Below are 16,803 nucleotides of genomic sequence, written 5' to 3'. Positions count from 1 at the left end.
ATCACAGTCGCTTTAAAAATCATATCTCGAGTTTTGAAACTCAAAATTCAATTCCGTAAATTTTTCCTGAAACTATACTCATATATATATCTACTAATTTTTTTCTAGAATTTTTGGTTGGGCCAATTAGTACAGTTTATTAGTTAAAGTCTCCCCTGTTTCAGGGTTCAACTACTCTGACCTCTGTGTATTACGAATCAGATATCTCCCTGTACAGAGCTTCAATGACTATGCTGTTTATCTCTAATAAAACTAGACTCAATAAGGAATCTGTACATATAAAGCATGACTTCTAATTATCTTTGTAAAATTTATGGTGAATTTCCAAATTCAGAACAGGGGATCCAGAAATCGCTCTGGCCCTGTTTCACAAAAATTTAAACATCTCATAAAATATAGCTCATATACCTGTTTCGCTTATTCCATATGAAAATAGACTCATCAAACTTCGATTCCATAACTTATTCATTATTTAATTTCATTTCTACTATTTTTAGTGATTTTTTAAACTCATGTCACTACTGCTGTCTGAATCTATTTTATGGTAAATTTTACCTATTTCATGGTTTCCATGGATTAGCTAGCAATTTGACATACATAATACCAAATATGATCATGATTAGCCATTCCAATGGCTAATCATTACCAAGCATTTCTATTTCCATACCACTCAATAACCATATCATAAGACCATATATACAAAATGATTATAATGCTATACATGCCATACTCAAAATATACAAGCCATTATGCCAAGATGGTATACGGATAGTGTGAGCGTGCCTCCGACCGCTTTCCGATTTCCGAGCTGGCTTGTCAACACTACAAGGAATGAAAAGGAGGAGTAAGCATAAATGTTTAGTAAGCTCACATGCAAATAGCAAGTAACATAACCATATAAGCAAACATAAAACGTCATTTGCATAATCATCACCAAGACATTCATATCACCTTTTCATTTATCATCTTACCATATTGTTGTTATATCGAGTTTTCAACCCGAGGGTTAAGTACATACCTGTTCAAAGTATCCATTTCACAACACTTACCAATACGTCCCTTTCATCTTGAGTATTCCTCCATTTGAGTAGAACTTTACCCGTTGAACACATCGGAATATAATTCGGATACATGGATAACTTGCACATAAGTGCCACATATTCAATCAAGCAATCATGTAACCCGCCCATAAGCGAACTCGGACTCAACTCAACGAGCTCGGGCGTTCGCATCCATAAGTGAACTCGGACTCAACTCAACGAGTTCGGATGCCTAGTTACATCTCACGAACTCGGACTCAACTCAACGAGTTCGGACATTCGCATCCATAAGTGAACTCGGACTCAACTCAACGAGTTCGGATGCCCAAATATCCCAAAGGACATGTCACTTGTATCCTAATCCATTCCCGAGGTTCAACGGACCTTTTTCCCAATCATGTGTCTCAACCATCTTCTACGGAATGCCGATACCGATACTCGGTAGTATTTCACATTTTCCAAGTATATCACATAATTTGACATATTATCAAACAATTATCACAAGTATAATATTTCATAATAATTATCATATCATTTAAAAACATTAAAACATTTAAAATAATAACTATGTTACCAACATTTACATATGAACTTACCTCGTATGCTAAAATGGCTATTTTTACCATTTCGTCCACAACTTGGTATTTTTCCCATTTTAGCCCGAATTTCAGTTTTCCTTGCTCTATCATTTAAAATATAGTCTAATTAGGACTCACATTATTCAAATTGACCCAAAATCATATTTTGGAAAAATTAAAATTTTGCCCTAAACTTTTGCATATTTACACTTTTGCCCCAAAGCTCGTAAATTAAAATTCAGCCTATTTTCTTATGTTTTATGACATGCTGATCATTTTTCCTTCTATGGCAACATCAAATTCTCACTCTAACATGTACTTATGACTATTAGGTATTTTTACCGATTAAGCCCTTTTGCTCGTTTTCACTTAAAACCGAGTAGCACAAGTTGTCTAACATAATTTAAAACTTCATATTCTATCATAAAACACCAAAATACACAAATTTCACCTATGGGTATTTTTCCAAATATAAACCCTAGGTTAAATTATTGCTAGCATAAGCTAAATCGAGCTACGGACTCCAAAAACGTAAAAATCATTAAAACGAGGCTAGAACGGACTTACAATCGAGCTTGGAAGCTTGAAAACCCTAGCCATGGTTTCTCCTTGCTATATTCGGCCATGGGGTTGAAGATGAGCAAAATTGGCTTTAATTTTGTATTTTAATTCATTTTACCCCTAAATGACCAAAATGCCCTTACTACTAAATTTTCCAAAATTCCATCCATGTCCAATTTTTGTCCATAGACTTAGAAATTGGTAAAATTACTCTTTAAGGACCTCTAATTAATAATCTAATTCAATTTTATGCAAAATACTTCTAGAACACAAGTTTTGCAATTTATTCAATTTAGTCCCAAATTTGAAATTAAGCACTTTATGCATAAAATTTCTTCACGAAATTTTCACAAAATCATGCAATCATATCATAGACCTTAAAATAATCATAAAATAATTATTTATATCTCGGATTTTGTGGTCACGAAACCACTATTCCGACTAGGCCCAAAATCAGGATATTACAATCTCAAGGTATATATTTACTTATGATGATGTTTCGGTTATGAAGTAAATGATAGATGTGTATTGAGCTACAATATGTAATGCATTAGTTAGTAAAATGTATGCCATTCATGTGTGGTATTAAACATGTAATTGGCCTCAACATCAACATGCATATTCGGCCACATGATTGAGTACATAGGTTGATGTGTTGTTCGGCCATAAGTAAGCATGTTGAAGGCTTTATCTTGACTTAGAAAATTCGACTAAGGAGAGTACTAACTAATGTGTTGAGTTTGATTCATGATATCCGTACATATGTGACTTTAATGTCTAATGAATATATGTGGGCTAAGTACCTTGAATTCCTCTTTTCGATGCTCAAATGATTAAATCAATTTATTTGTTAAATTAAGCTCAAGAGCAAAGGGGAACTAAATCCGATAAAGGGAAGGAAAAAGTGGTCGAATAACCATCGGAATCGTTCGACAACATCCGAGGTAAGTTCTTGAGTAATAGAGCTTAAATTATGATTTGATTAGATCATGTCTCAAGTAAATCGAAATCATGCTCTTTGTGTGTGGATATTGAACCGAAATGTGCAAAAGTGATAAGTGTATTGTATTTGAGTTTTGCTAATGAAAATGAAATACGAATGTGTCATGATTTAGTGTTCAATGTGCATGTTTATTCGAATGATGTCCGGGCTAAGTCCCGAAGGCTTTTGTGCTAAGTGACTAAATCCGGGTTAAGTCCCGAAGGCATTTGTGCGAGTTACTAAATCCGGGTTAATTCCCGAAGGCAATTGTGCGAATTACTATAACCGGGCTATGTCCCAAAGACAATCGAGCTAGTCGCTATATCCGGTTAAATTCCGAAGGTACGTGATTCGGTAATGAGCAATCTTGCTGTAAAAATTTCAGTTAATACACTTGCAAAAATTCCAACAATAAGGTATGTTCGTATGTGCATTGGAATAGTTGAGTTCCTTCAATAATATTCGCCGGTTGAGTAATGAGCTTCCGTATTTGGCTAAGATGATCCTTTATGTATGAACATAGGGGTTGGAATGTAAAGTAGAAATGATTTGAATATATGAATACGCGGAATTATCCGCTTAATTATGTGAATGCTATACTTGCTTGTGTTTAAATTCTTGCTCAAAACTTACTAAGCATAAATTGCTTACTCCGCTTTCTTTGTTCTCTGCTTTATAGATTTTACTCGTTAGCTATCGGATTCGGGATCATCAAGTCAAGTCATCCACACTATCAAAGCCCTTTTGGTACTCTTTTAGTTGAACTCTGGATAGGCATGTATAGGACTACCCTTTGTTGTTTTTCAAGTACTTTTTGTGATGTATGTGTGTACGGCCATGCGAAAATGGCTCGTAGAAGTGGAGTATGGCATTAGACCATTTGTGTTTATGTATGTATATATGGTTTCATGATGTGACTATGGACTGGAATGGAAGTGTTGGGCAATGATCAGCCCTTGGAATGGCTAAATATGATCATAGGTGGACCTATGTATGACAAAACTCTAGTCGGTCCATGGAAACCACGAAATAGGTAAAGTTTACCTGAAAACAGATGCTGACAGCAGCAGTGGTGTGGATGTGAAAAATCACCAAAAATAGCAGGAATGGAATTAAATAGTGAATAAATTATGTAAATGAACCTTGATGAATCTACTTTCATATGGAAGAAACGAAACGGTCATATGAGTTGTATATTAAAAGATGTTTAGGTTTTCGTGAAACAGGGCCAGAACGGTTTCTGGAATCCCTGTTCCAACTTTGGAAATTCACTATAAATTAACCAGAGATAATTAGGAGTCATGCCATATATTTATAGATTCCTCTTCGAGTCTAGTTTCTATAGAAACAAACAACATCAGTATTGAAGCCCTGTATAGGGAGATATCCAATTCGTAATGCGTGAAGGTCAGTGTAGTCGAACCCTGGATTAGGGGAGACTTTAACTAATAAACTGTACCAATTGGCCCGACCAAAAATTCTAGAAAAAAATATGTAGATGGACATATGAGTATAGTTTCAGGGAAAAATTACAAAACTGATTTTTGAGCCTTGAAACTCAAGATATGATTTTTAAGGCGACAGTGATGCAGTAACCAGCTTGTCTGGAAAATTTTAAATGGACTGTGAGAATAATTAAGTTAAGTCTGTGTGCACCTTGTGTTCGACTCCGGTAACGGACTCGGGTACGGGGTGTTACACACTCTATTCCATCATTTAAAATACAAACATTATTCAATAATTTCCTAGTTCAAATTCAGCAATTACACCAATACACAAGATGATTTATTATTATTATTGTTCATTCATTTAAACTACTTACAAATACCTTAAACTATCTCAATTATCAACCATTTGTAAATTATTCATTTAACTTGAAAACAACCATATACCTCTTTCATTTTCTACCATGGCCGAATGCTCAAGACACCACACAATTCCAAATTTGGTTATGGGTTAAGTAAAGAACTTAATAACTAACTCAAAATATGCTAAAAATCCAAGAATTATCACTGAACTTACCTTAATTTAGCTAACCACCATAGCCGAATTTCTCAAAGCTTTCCTTCTTCTAGATACGGCAATGGAGGACCAAAATGGACTAACTTTGGTTTCTCCTCCCACTAATCAATATTTTACTTTTCTTTATTCATTATTTCTTTTTTTTTTGTAATCTAAAATATTAACATAAAATAAATATATTATGTTTTGATCAATAACATGGCCGGTCATTATCTAAAAGAATTTGCTAAATTGACATGCAAGTCCACCTTTTTAATAACATGCATAAATAGATCACCTTAAAAATTACCCATCACATTTTACAAATGTCTCACTTAAGTCCTATTTAAATTTTCACATACAATTGACAAAATCAAAGCATGAGATTTTCACAAATGCATTTACACATATAAGAGGCATAGAATTTTACAGTTAATTATTTTTAAAAACTCGGTTTTGTGGTCCCGAAACCACTTTCCGACTAGGGTCAAATTAGGGCTATCACACAGTAATCTCATATGGCCCGATGAACCTCGAATTCAATTTGCCTTTTCTGCCAAATCGGAGTACTTTCGTCCATGGAGATACTTTCAGAAACATTTTGTCACCGATATCAAATTCAATGTCTTTCCGTTTCAAATCTGCATATGATTTTTGACGATTGGAAGCTGCTTTCAGATTATCTCGAATCACTTTTACTTTCTTTTCAGTATCTTTTATCAAATCGACCCCGTGTATCTTATTCTCACTGAGCTCAGACCAATACAAAGGTGTGTGACATTTTCTACCATATAAGGCTTCGTACGATGCCATTTTAATGCCCGATTAAAAATTGTTATTATAAGCTAATTCAATAAAAGAGAAATATTGTTCCCATGTACCTTCAAACTCAAGAATGCAACATCTCAACATACCTTCAAGAATATGAATAATCCGCTCGGATTGACCATCTGTTTGCAGGTGAAAAGAAGTACTGAAGTGCAATTTCGTACCCAGTGCATCTTGCAAATTCTTCCAAAATCGTAATGTCAATCTCGGATCTATGTCTGACACAATAGATAGTGGTACACCGTGCAATCTCATAATATTAGAAATGTATAAATTAGCTAATGTATCAAGCGAGTAATCGGATTGTACCGGAATAAAATGAGCATATTTCATCAATCAATCCACCACGACCCAAATAGCATCGTTCTTTCTTGAAGATGGGAGCAAACTCAGAAAAAAATCCATTTTCACTCTATCCCATTTCCATTCCGGAATCATAATCGGTTGTAACAAACCATGTAGCACTTGATGTTCAGCTTTAACTCGCTGACGGATCAAACATTTAGAAACAAAGTCAGAGATATCTCTTTTCATTCTAGACCACCAGTAATGCTGTTTCAAATCATTATACATTTTCGTACTACCCAGATGAACAGACAAATGACTATTGTGAGTTTCGTTCAAAAATCATTTGAATCAACTCTAGATTTCTCAGAACAGAAATTCGATCTCAGAATCTCAAACAATCATTATTATCAACTCGAAATTTAGAATCAGAATTCAAATCATACTAAGCTCGTTTTTCTATTATCTCATTATCAACCTTTTGAGAATCAATAATCTATTGTAAAAACAATAGTCTTGCTTTCAACTCGGCTAATACCGAACCATCATCAGATAAAACCAAATGATCATTCATCGCATGCAATGCAAACTGTGATTTTCGACTCAAAGCATCAGCAACAACATTTGATTTTCCCAAATGATAGTCAATAACAAGCTCGTTGTCTTTTAATAGTTTTAACCATCTTAGCTATTGCATATTCAAATCTTTCTGCATCATCAGATATTTCAAACTCTTATGATCAGAATATGTCTGTGAAATTTTCGTGATTTAATTTTGTTGTTTAGGTGTCCGATTAAATAAAAGGACTTAATCGCGTAAAATGAAAATTTGGTGGTTATTTCTAAAAGGGGCTGAATTGCATTTGGCTTTTTAAATGGAAGCCTTTATGTTGCAATTAGCCCATTGGATGAAAAAGTGGACGGTAATGGACAAGGGATATAATGATTTTATGTTATATTATAAAGGTTAAATAAGTAATTTGGATAATAAACATATAATAACTAAAACAAAATTATCATATTCATTTTATTTTACTATGTTCATCCACCGAAAATAAGAAAGAAAAGAAAGAAAAGAGAAACCTAGGTTCGACCATCCTTCCAAGCTTGATTCAAGGTTTGTTCTTAGTCGATTTTTGATAGTTTTTACGTTTTTGAGATCGTTGCTTCGAGTACTAGTAAACCCATGACTGAATTCTTGATTTGGGTGAATATTTTGAGTTATGTCATTGTTGAATACTTGTGGATTTTGTTGTTTGATGATGAAATATGAAAGATATGTTTTGGATTAACATGTTTTGTATTGGAGTTTTTGATGATTTTGAGTAATTAGGAGTAAATTGCAAAAATAATAATTTGAGGGACTAAAATGTGAAATAAATGAAATATATAAACTTGTATGAATATGGGTAAGATTCGGCCTAACATGGGTGTGTTGAAATTTTGCATACTTCATGTTTTGTGCAATATGGACTAAGTTGTAAAAAATATATATAAATGTAAGGGGTAAAATGGTAATTTTCCCATTTATGTGTTTTTGGACTAAAGTGAATAAAAATATGTTTGAATGAGCTTAATTTGAATATGTCTAGATCAAGAACCAAAGAAATCAAATTTGGATCGGGGTAAAACGAAAGTTGTCAACTAGTTGTCCCGTTCCGATTTATATCGTCCGAGATAAGTTTATAAGCAAACAGATGTACTTAATTTTAATTAAATGTAAAGTATATATGCTGAAATGAAATATATGAATTTATATATGTAAGAGCCGAATGTTGTTAAGCTTGGCAACTATGTTTACGACTTCGTTTCGATTGAGTTACGATGTCCTAAAGCCCCATATGAACCTTAGGAATAGTTAGGATACATATGTCATGACATAGGATTCCGATATGTGATGTACGAGTAAGTCCAAGGCATCGATATGTGACTCTGCTATATGTGTGCGAGTAAGACCTTGTCTAGGATAGTGGCATCGATATGTTATTACATGTAAGATCACGTCTGGGACGTTGGCATTATACGATGTATGTGTGATTATCCGAGTGTCCTATCCAATTCTGAATGGTTCATCGAGTAAAGGTAAATCATGATCGGATGTGTAAAATGAGTTAAATAGCCAGGTATGAGTTAGCTTCTTGTGTAACACCGCTTACCCATACCCGACAGCGGGACCAGGTACGAGGCATTACTAGGCATGTACTCGAACATTTTCGGGAAATGCGGGTTATAAAATTTTGTTCCAATTTGAAACCAATCAAACAACATCTTAGTGTCCCTATTTTGGGCCCACGAGGCCCAAAACATACATTGAAAATGGTCTGGGACTATACCGAGGACCTAAAAAAATTTTAACAAAATTTCTAGGTTAATGTCTTACACGCCCGTATGGAGACAATGCACACGCCCGTGTGTTTTGGGACACGTTGTCTTAACTCATTGCCAAATTGTGGCTAAACCACCCCATGTTATTTGGTCATATTACATATGACTAATTGTAACACACCATATTGAATCATCACAAGAACATTGGAACATAATCATGCACAATTTGGTAGGTCATAACCTACACCAAAATGAGTCAATTTCCATGGCCATATACAAGTGAGCACGTATACTTTTATAAGCCTTCATGTTGGCTAATCAAATCATATATAACAAAAAAAAAGCCATATACGTGTCATTGAACAAAATAAAAGTATCTATATACCAAAGCTAGACAAGATGATAGTGTCTTGATTCTCCAACTATCTTCCAAGCTCTACATACTTATTCGAGCTCTGTAAGACAGGGAAAAGAGAGGGGTAAACATTTACATACACAGTAAGCCCGAATAACTAGAAAGTAAACTTAGTGATTAGTTAGCATACATCCATATCAGGCAATGAAACCAACAAGCATGAATTAGGTTTCCCTATCACATACACTCAATTAACAAGTTAGTCTCATAACAATACATCATATAAATGTGTCTTAGATGAGCTCTTCATTCAACATTTTCATTTTTATATCTCATGTTATTCTTGTTGAGTTTCTTGGAAGTCTCAATGGATTATCCATTTACCGTCATGTCATAAAAAGTGATCATCTCAAGTACGCACTCCGGCGAACCTCACATCTTACGGCTGGATTACCAGTCCAGGCTAAGTCCCCCGTGATATCAACTCATAGGGTGATGTCGGGATTACCAGTCCAGGCCAAATCTCTTGTAGCGACAGACTCCCGTAATGAGCTCGTGTGACAGCCCTAAATTGACCCTAGTCGGAAAGTGGTTTCGGGACCACTAAACCGAGTCATAAAAACAATTAATTGTTATATTCTATGCTTACTATGTGTGTGCATGCATATGTGGAAGTTTCATTCTCTAATTTTACCAATTGTATGAGAAATTATTAAATAGGGATCAATGTGAAACATGGGGAAATATGATAGGCTAATTTTAAATGGCTTATTAGTGCATGTTAACAAAAAGGTGGAGTTGCATGTCAAATAATCCACTTCTTAAGGAGGAGTGGCCGGCCATGACAAGGTTATGGGCAAGGGAACATGTTTCCAACATGTTTTGCTAGTGGTGTATGTAGGAAGTCATAAAATAAAGACTAGCATTAAAGAAATGAACAAAAAAAATGAGCATGGATGCCCCCCCCTTGTTGCCGTGCGTAGAGGAAAAAGAAAGGAGAAAAAAAAAATTTTGTTCATCCATTCTAAATTCTTTGTCCGAAAATACTAAGGGAAAAAGGAAGGATTTTTGCTCCATTTCTTGGTTTAGAAGAGATCTAGAAGGAGATTTGGCTATACTTGCATCAAGATTAAGGTATGTATGAGGTTGTGTCATGAGATTCATGCATGTTTTAGTTGCTAACTTGATGTTCATGTTAGCCATGGTTCAAATCCTTGTTATGCCATGGAAATGGTCTTTGGCCAAGGTTGATATTGTGTTGAGGCCATTGCATGCTAAATGTGAAGCTTGCTAGTGATGCATGTAATGATGGATTGACTACTCTTGAAATTTCTTTTTAGTATTCTTGAGTAGGGCATTGAGTCATTTGTTTAACCATGACCAAAAATTTAAAAGGGGTATGGTGTGTGAGGTATTCGGCCATGGTATGCTCATGAGCATGGTTTATGCTTCTTGCATGATAGTTAAAATTTGTGTTTTGGATGGTTATGGACACCTTGAAATTCGGCCTTGCACCTATGTGTGTATATATGTTGCACACGATGTTTTGGTTATGAAGTAAATGATAAATGTGTTTGTTTAAAGAATAAATTGTTGGAGAATGTTTGTAAAAATTGCATGTATATTCGGCCATTAGGGTGAGTATGTAGGTGATGTTGAATCAAGTTTTTGGTGCATATTCGGTTATGTGTATAATCGACCAAATGGGTGATTAGTAAGAATGGTTGCCGAATATACAAGCATACATATGCATGTGTAGTTGAATTATGAATGTTTAGCAAGATGGTTAAACTAGTTGATTTATTGATCAAGCTCAAGGAGTCAAAGAAGGAGAATCAAGCAAGGGAAAGATGAAGGTCATCGAGTAGCCTACTTGGAACTATTTTACCCAACACGAGGTAAGTCATTAAGCATATATTTGGTGTTGATTTAAATGATCATAATATATATGCAAATGTGTTTAAATGAGTTGATGTGTAAATGGAAATGTATGTGTATGGAATGATGCCATTGTTGAATGTATAAAGGCAGCAAAATGCATAAGGTATTGGTCTCGGCACTAAGTGTGCGGGTATAAATGGACACGGTGACAAGATTGGCACTAAGTGTGCGGGTTTAAAATTGTACAGCACTAAGTGTGCGAGTTTGATTATATAGCACTAAGTGTGCGAGCTGAATGTATATAGCACTAAGTGTGCGGACTCACTATATGCTCTTGCATTACAATTGGCACTGAGTGTGCGACATTATCGAGTTAATCCCGGACAGCGGATCGGGTAAGTACCTTGAGCTCATGACGAATAGGCAATATGTTCATGCTCGGGGTTGAGCTTGGTAAGCTTTAAATATATGTGATGATTGCAATTGTGTGATTGTGGTGAAAATGAGTTAGTGTGTGAAAATGCCTCAAATATCTTATTGTGTAGAATATGAAATGTGGATGTATGACTTGGTATGAGATTGAACCGAAAGGTCCGAGGAATTATGGTATAGTTTCGGTATGGATGAGTACCTAGCCTCGTTTATTGTTTCATGTTGTGGTAACTTTATTAATGGATGGTGGTTGAATGCTTATGACTTACTGAGTTATAAACTCACTCGGTGTTTTCTTGTCACCCTTTTAGGTCTCTTGGACTCGTATTGTTTTTGCGTGCTCGGAACCGTCGTTGAAGTCATCACACCGCTGGAAATCTTTTGGTATTGTCTTCGTAGTTGAACTAGGAGAACATTTGGCATGTATAGGCTATTATGTTTTGTTGAATTGTGGGTTGTAAACTTTAAGCCATGCGAAAATGGCCTATGTGGTCGTTGAGTGGGATGCTAGAACCTATAGCCACGAGTCTTAGAAACTTTAATTTTGATAAGGTGGCCATAATTTGTGTCATGTATGATGGATGATTAGTAAGGTCAAGGAAAGATTCATGAAATTGGCATAGTGTACTGCAGTAACTGTTGCGGACAGCAGCAGTGATATGAGATTGAAAAATCACTAAAAATAGTAGAAGTATAATTAAATAGTGAATAAATTATGAAATTTAACCTTGATGAATCTATTTTCATATGGACGAAACGAAACGACCATATGAGCAGTATACTGAGAGATATTAAAGTTCTCGTGAGACAGGGCCAGAACGCTTTCTGGATCCCCTGTCTCGACTTTGAAAATTTACTATAAATTATCCAGAAATAATTAGAAGTCATGCCTTATATGTGAAGATTCCATTTTGAGTCTAGTTTCATTAGAAACAAACGGCACCAGTATTAGAGCCCTGTACAGAGAGATATTCAAGTTGTAACGTGCGAAGGTCAGTGTAGTCGACCCCTGTAACATGGGTGACTTTAACTAATAAACTGTACTAATTGGCCGGACCAAAAATTCTAGAAATAAATCCATGGATGGATATATGAGTATAAATTCAGGGAAAATTTACGGAATCAGTTTCCGAGTTTTGAAACTCGAGATATGATTTTTAAGGCAACAGTGACGCAGTTAGCTAGCCTGCCTGGAACAGAAAACAAATGTTTCAAAAAGAGTAATAAGGGAAGTAAGCCCGATAACACCACGTATTCAAATCCGATGACGGTCACGGGTTTGGGGTGTTACATTTAATTGGTATCAGAGCTATGGTTTAGTCGGTTCTAGGACTACCATAGCGCGTGTGAGTCTAGCTATACATGCCAAATTGTTAGTGCTTAATAATGTGATGACTTCTGATGGTTGAAATTTTTGTCTTGGGTAGCAAATGGAACCCGGGGTAGAGAGACCCTTGGCGGATAACGTTGAAAGTGTAGCGGTTGCTCCCGCGCAAGGGACACCGCCTGTTGAGCCTCAGTCATCCGCGAATAATCAAAATGAAGGGGCGAAACAAGCCTTCTTCACCATGATGAATGAGTGGGTCGCGCAATATACCCGAACCAATCCGGTTGTCCAACCATTCCCGAATTCAAATACCCCACCCAAGAGCCCGCAATGCCTCCAGCACTAATCCGTGAGGCCGAGTAAACCACCAGAGACTTGATTAGGAAGCGTGGGGCGAGGAGTTCAAAGCCATAGTTACTGATGATACCAAAAAGGCCGAGTTCTGGCTCGATAACACCATTAGAGTGTTAGATGAACTGTCATGCACACCCGATAAATGTCTTAAGTGTGCTATATCCTTGTTGCGAGACTCAGCTTACTATTGGTGGAGGACTTTAATTTCCATAGTCCCAAATGAACGAGTTACATGGGATTTCTTTCAATCCGAATTTCGAAAGAAATACATTAGTCAACGGTTCATCGATCAGAAGCGTAAGGAATTCTTGGAACTCAAGCAAGGCCGGATGACCGTATCTGAATACGAACATGAGTTCGTAAGACTTAGTCGGTATGCTCAGGAGTGTGTGGCTGATGAGGTTACGATGTGCAAAATATTTGAAGAAGGATTGAATGAAGAGTTAAAGTTCCTAGTGGGAATTTTGGAGATAAAGGAGTTCGTGACACTAGTCGAACGAGCCTGCAAGGCGGAAGAACTTGGGAAGGAGCAGAAGAAGGCTGAATTTGAATCAAGAGATTACCGTAAAAGATCGAGGAGTAAAGCTCCGTTCTCGGTAAAAAGAGGTTCGGGGAGGACACCAAGAAGTCGAGGATGATGCGGAATTTCCATTAGAGCCCGACCATTGACGGACTCTCGAGCTACTTGTAGCTAGTGTGGGCAATAATCGTCAAGAGAGACCCGAATGCCCCCAATGTGGAAGATGACACCTAGGTGAATGTTGGGCTAAGTCTGCATTAATAGGGCTGTTATGGATGCGGTTCAAGGACAACTTCATTAGAGATTGCACGGAGCTAGATGAGAGGAATAAGACGTAAGGTGCAAGACCTAGTGGAACGACGGTGGAGGTAGGCCCCGAGAATTTCTCGGAGGTAGGGGTGGTAATCGAGAGGAGCCTCTAATACGGCTGTCCGATCCGAGACCCGTGCTCTGCTAGAGCATATGCCATCCGCAAGACGAGAGGAGGCATCCTCCTCGACGTTATCACCGGTACTTTTACTCTCTTTGGTACTAGTGTGATTACATTGATTGACCCCGCTCTACTCATTCATATGTATGTGAAACCTTAGCATCCAATAAGACTTTACCTGTTGAGTCTCTCGAGTTCGTAATTCGAGTGTCAAACCCTTTGGGTCAATACGTACTCGTTGATAAAGTGTGCAAGAGATGCCCCTAATAATTCGAGAATCTGCTTTTCGACCGATCGATGCTTCTACCATTTGATGAATTCAATGTTATTCTTGGTATGGATTGGTGATCAGTACATGATGCAAGTTGGTGGATCGCAAAAGGAAAACCATTGATTTGAGGAGTGCAAATAATGAGGTAGTCCGAGTCGAGTCTCTCGATTTAAAAGGGTGCCGCGATAATATCTTCTATGACCGCTCGGAGGTATGTGAAAAGGGTGTGAAACATACCTTGCGTATGTGTTTGAAAGTAAAGAGACGGAAAGGAAACTCGAATCGGTACCAGTGGTTTGTGAGTATTCAGATGTTTTTCCTGAGAAGTTACCGGGATTGCCACCGGTTCGAGAAGTGGAATTCGGCATTGAAGTTGTACCGAGTACTACGCCGATTTTAATAGCCCCGTATCGTATGGCATTAACGGAATTAAAGGAACTGAAGGTTCAATTGCAAGAATTGACGGATAGAGGTTTCACTCGACCGAGTTTTTCTCCATGGGGCGCACCTGTATTGTTTGTGAAAAAGAAGGACGGAACCATGAGGTTGTGCATCGACTATCGTCAACTCAATAAAGTGACGACAAAGAATAAATATCCATTGCCACGAATTGACGATTTGTTTGATCAATTAAAGGGAGCCTCAGTGTTTTCAAAGATAGATTTGAGGTTGGGGTACTATCAGTTGAGGGTCCGAGAATCGGACATACCCAAAACTGCTTTAAGAACGAGGTACGGTCACTACGAATTCTTGGTGATGCCGTTTGGGCTTACTAATGCCCCTGCGGTATTTATGGATTTAATGAATAGAATTTTCAGGCCATACTTGGATCGGTTCGTAGTTGTATTTATCGATGACATTTTGGTCTATTCGAGAGATGAAACCGAACATGCTGAGCACCTGAGGCTAGTGTTGCAAATTTTACGAGATAAGCGATTATCGCAAAGTTCAAGAATGTGAATTTTGGTTGAAAGAGGTTAGCTTTTGGGGCACGTGGTGTCCGTGATCGGTGTCGGGTGGACCCGAACAAAATTTCGACCATAGTCGATTGGAAACCTCCGCGAATGTTACCGAAGTTAGGAGCTTTTGGGGCTTGCGGTTATTACCGACGATTTGTAAAAGGTTTTTCGATGATAGTTGCACCGATGACGAAACTACTCCAAAAAGATGTTAAGTTCGAATGGACGGAGAAATGTTAGAAAAGTTTCAATCAACTGAAAACTTATTTGACTGAAGCCCCAATTCTAATGCAACCCGAATCGGGCAAAGAGTTTGTCATTTATAGTGACGCATCCCTACTTGGGTTGGGTTGCGTATTGATGCAAGAAGGGCGAGTTGTGGCCTATGCGTCGAGACAATTAAAGCCACATGAGAAAAATTATCCGACCCATGATCTCGAATTGGCTGCCATCGTATTCGCCTTAAAGATATGGCGACATTACTTATTTGGTGAGAAGTGCCATGTGTATTCGGATCACAAAAGTCTCAAATACTTGATGACTCAAAGAGACTTCAATCCGCGACAAAGACGTTGGCTCGAGCTGTTAAAGGATTATGAGCTGGTCATTGACTATCACCCGGGAAAGGCTAATGTGGTTGCGGATGCCTTAAGTCGTAAATCACTATTTGCTTTGCGAGCGATGAAAATACACTTGTCTGTTCTACCCAACAATGTGTTAGTAGCTGAATTGAAAGCCAAACCATTATTGATACGTCAAATTCGTGAAGCTCAGAAAGTCGACGATGAGTTGGTTGCAAAACGGGCTGAGTGTGTTCCGAACAAGGACTCGAAATTTCAAATCGATGATGACGATTGTTTGAGGTTCAGAAGTCGTCTGTGTGTTCCAAAGAATTCGGAACTTATTTCGATAATTCTGAACGAAGCCCATTGTAGCCAAATGGCAATCCACCCGGGGAGTACGAAGATGTACAACGATTTGAAACGTCGGTTTTGGTGGCATGGTATGAAATGAGACATCTCTGACTTTGTTTCGAGATGTTTAATATGTCAACAAGTGAAAGCGGAGCATCAAGTGCCTTCAAGATTACTTCAGCCGATCACGATACCCGAATGGAAACGAGATCGAGTAACAATGGACTTTGTGTCTGGGTTACCATTGACTCAGAATAAGAAAGACTCGGTCTGGGTCATTGTTGATAGACTGACCAAGTCCGCTCATTTTATTCTGTCCGCACGGATTTTTTGCTTGATAAATTGGCGAATTATACGTCTCCCAAATTGTTCGATTGCATGGGGTACCTATTTCTATCGTGTTTGATAGAGACCCAAGATTTACATCGCGATTTTGGAAGAAATTGCAAGAGGCTTTGGGTACCAAGTTGCATTTTAGCACCGCTTTTCACCCCAAACTGATGGTCAATCCGAACGGGTAATTCAAATACTCAAGGATATGTTGAGATGTTGCATCCTTAAGTTTAGTGGTTCATGGGAACGGTATTTACCTTTGGTTGACTTCGCTTACAACAATAGCTTTCAATCAAGTATTAAGATGGCGCCTTACGAGGCTTTATACGATCGTAAATGCCGATCCCATTATTCTGGATGAACTTAGTGAAGGAAAAATCTTGGTTGATTTGGTTAAGGATGCCGAGCAAAAGTTCGAGTAATTCGT

Source organism: Gossypium arboreum, chromosome 4 (genome assembly GCF_025698485.1).
Source record: "Gossypium arboreum isolate Shixiya-1 chromosome 4, ASM2569848v2, whole genome shotgun sequence".
Lineage (NCBI taxonomy): Eukaryota > Viridiplantae > Streptophyta > Magnoliopsida > Malvales > Malvaceae > Gossypium > Gossypium arboreum.
The sequence above is the reverse complement of the archived record's forward strand: the minus strand, read 5'-3'. Positions refer to the sequence as shown.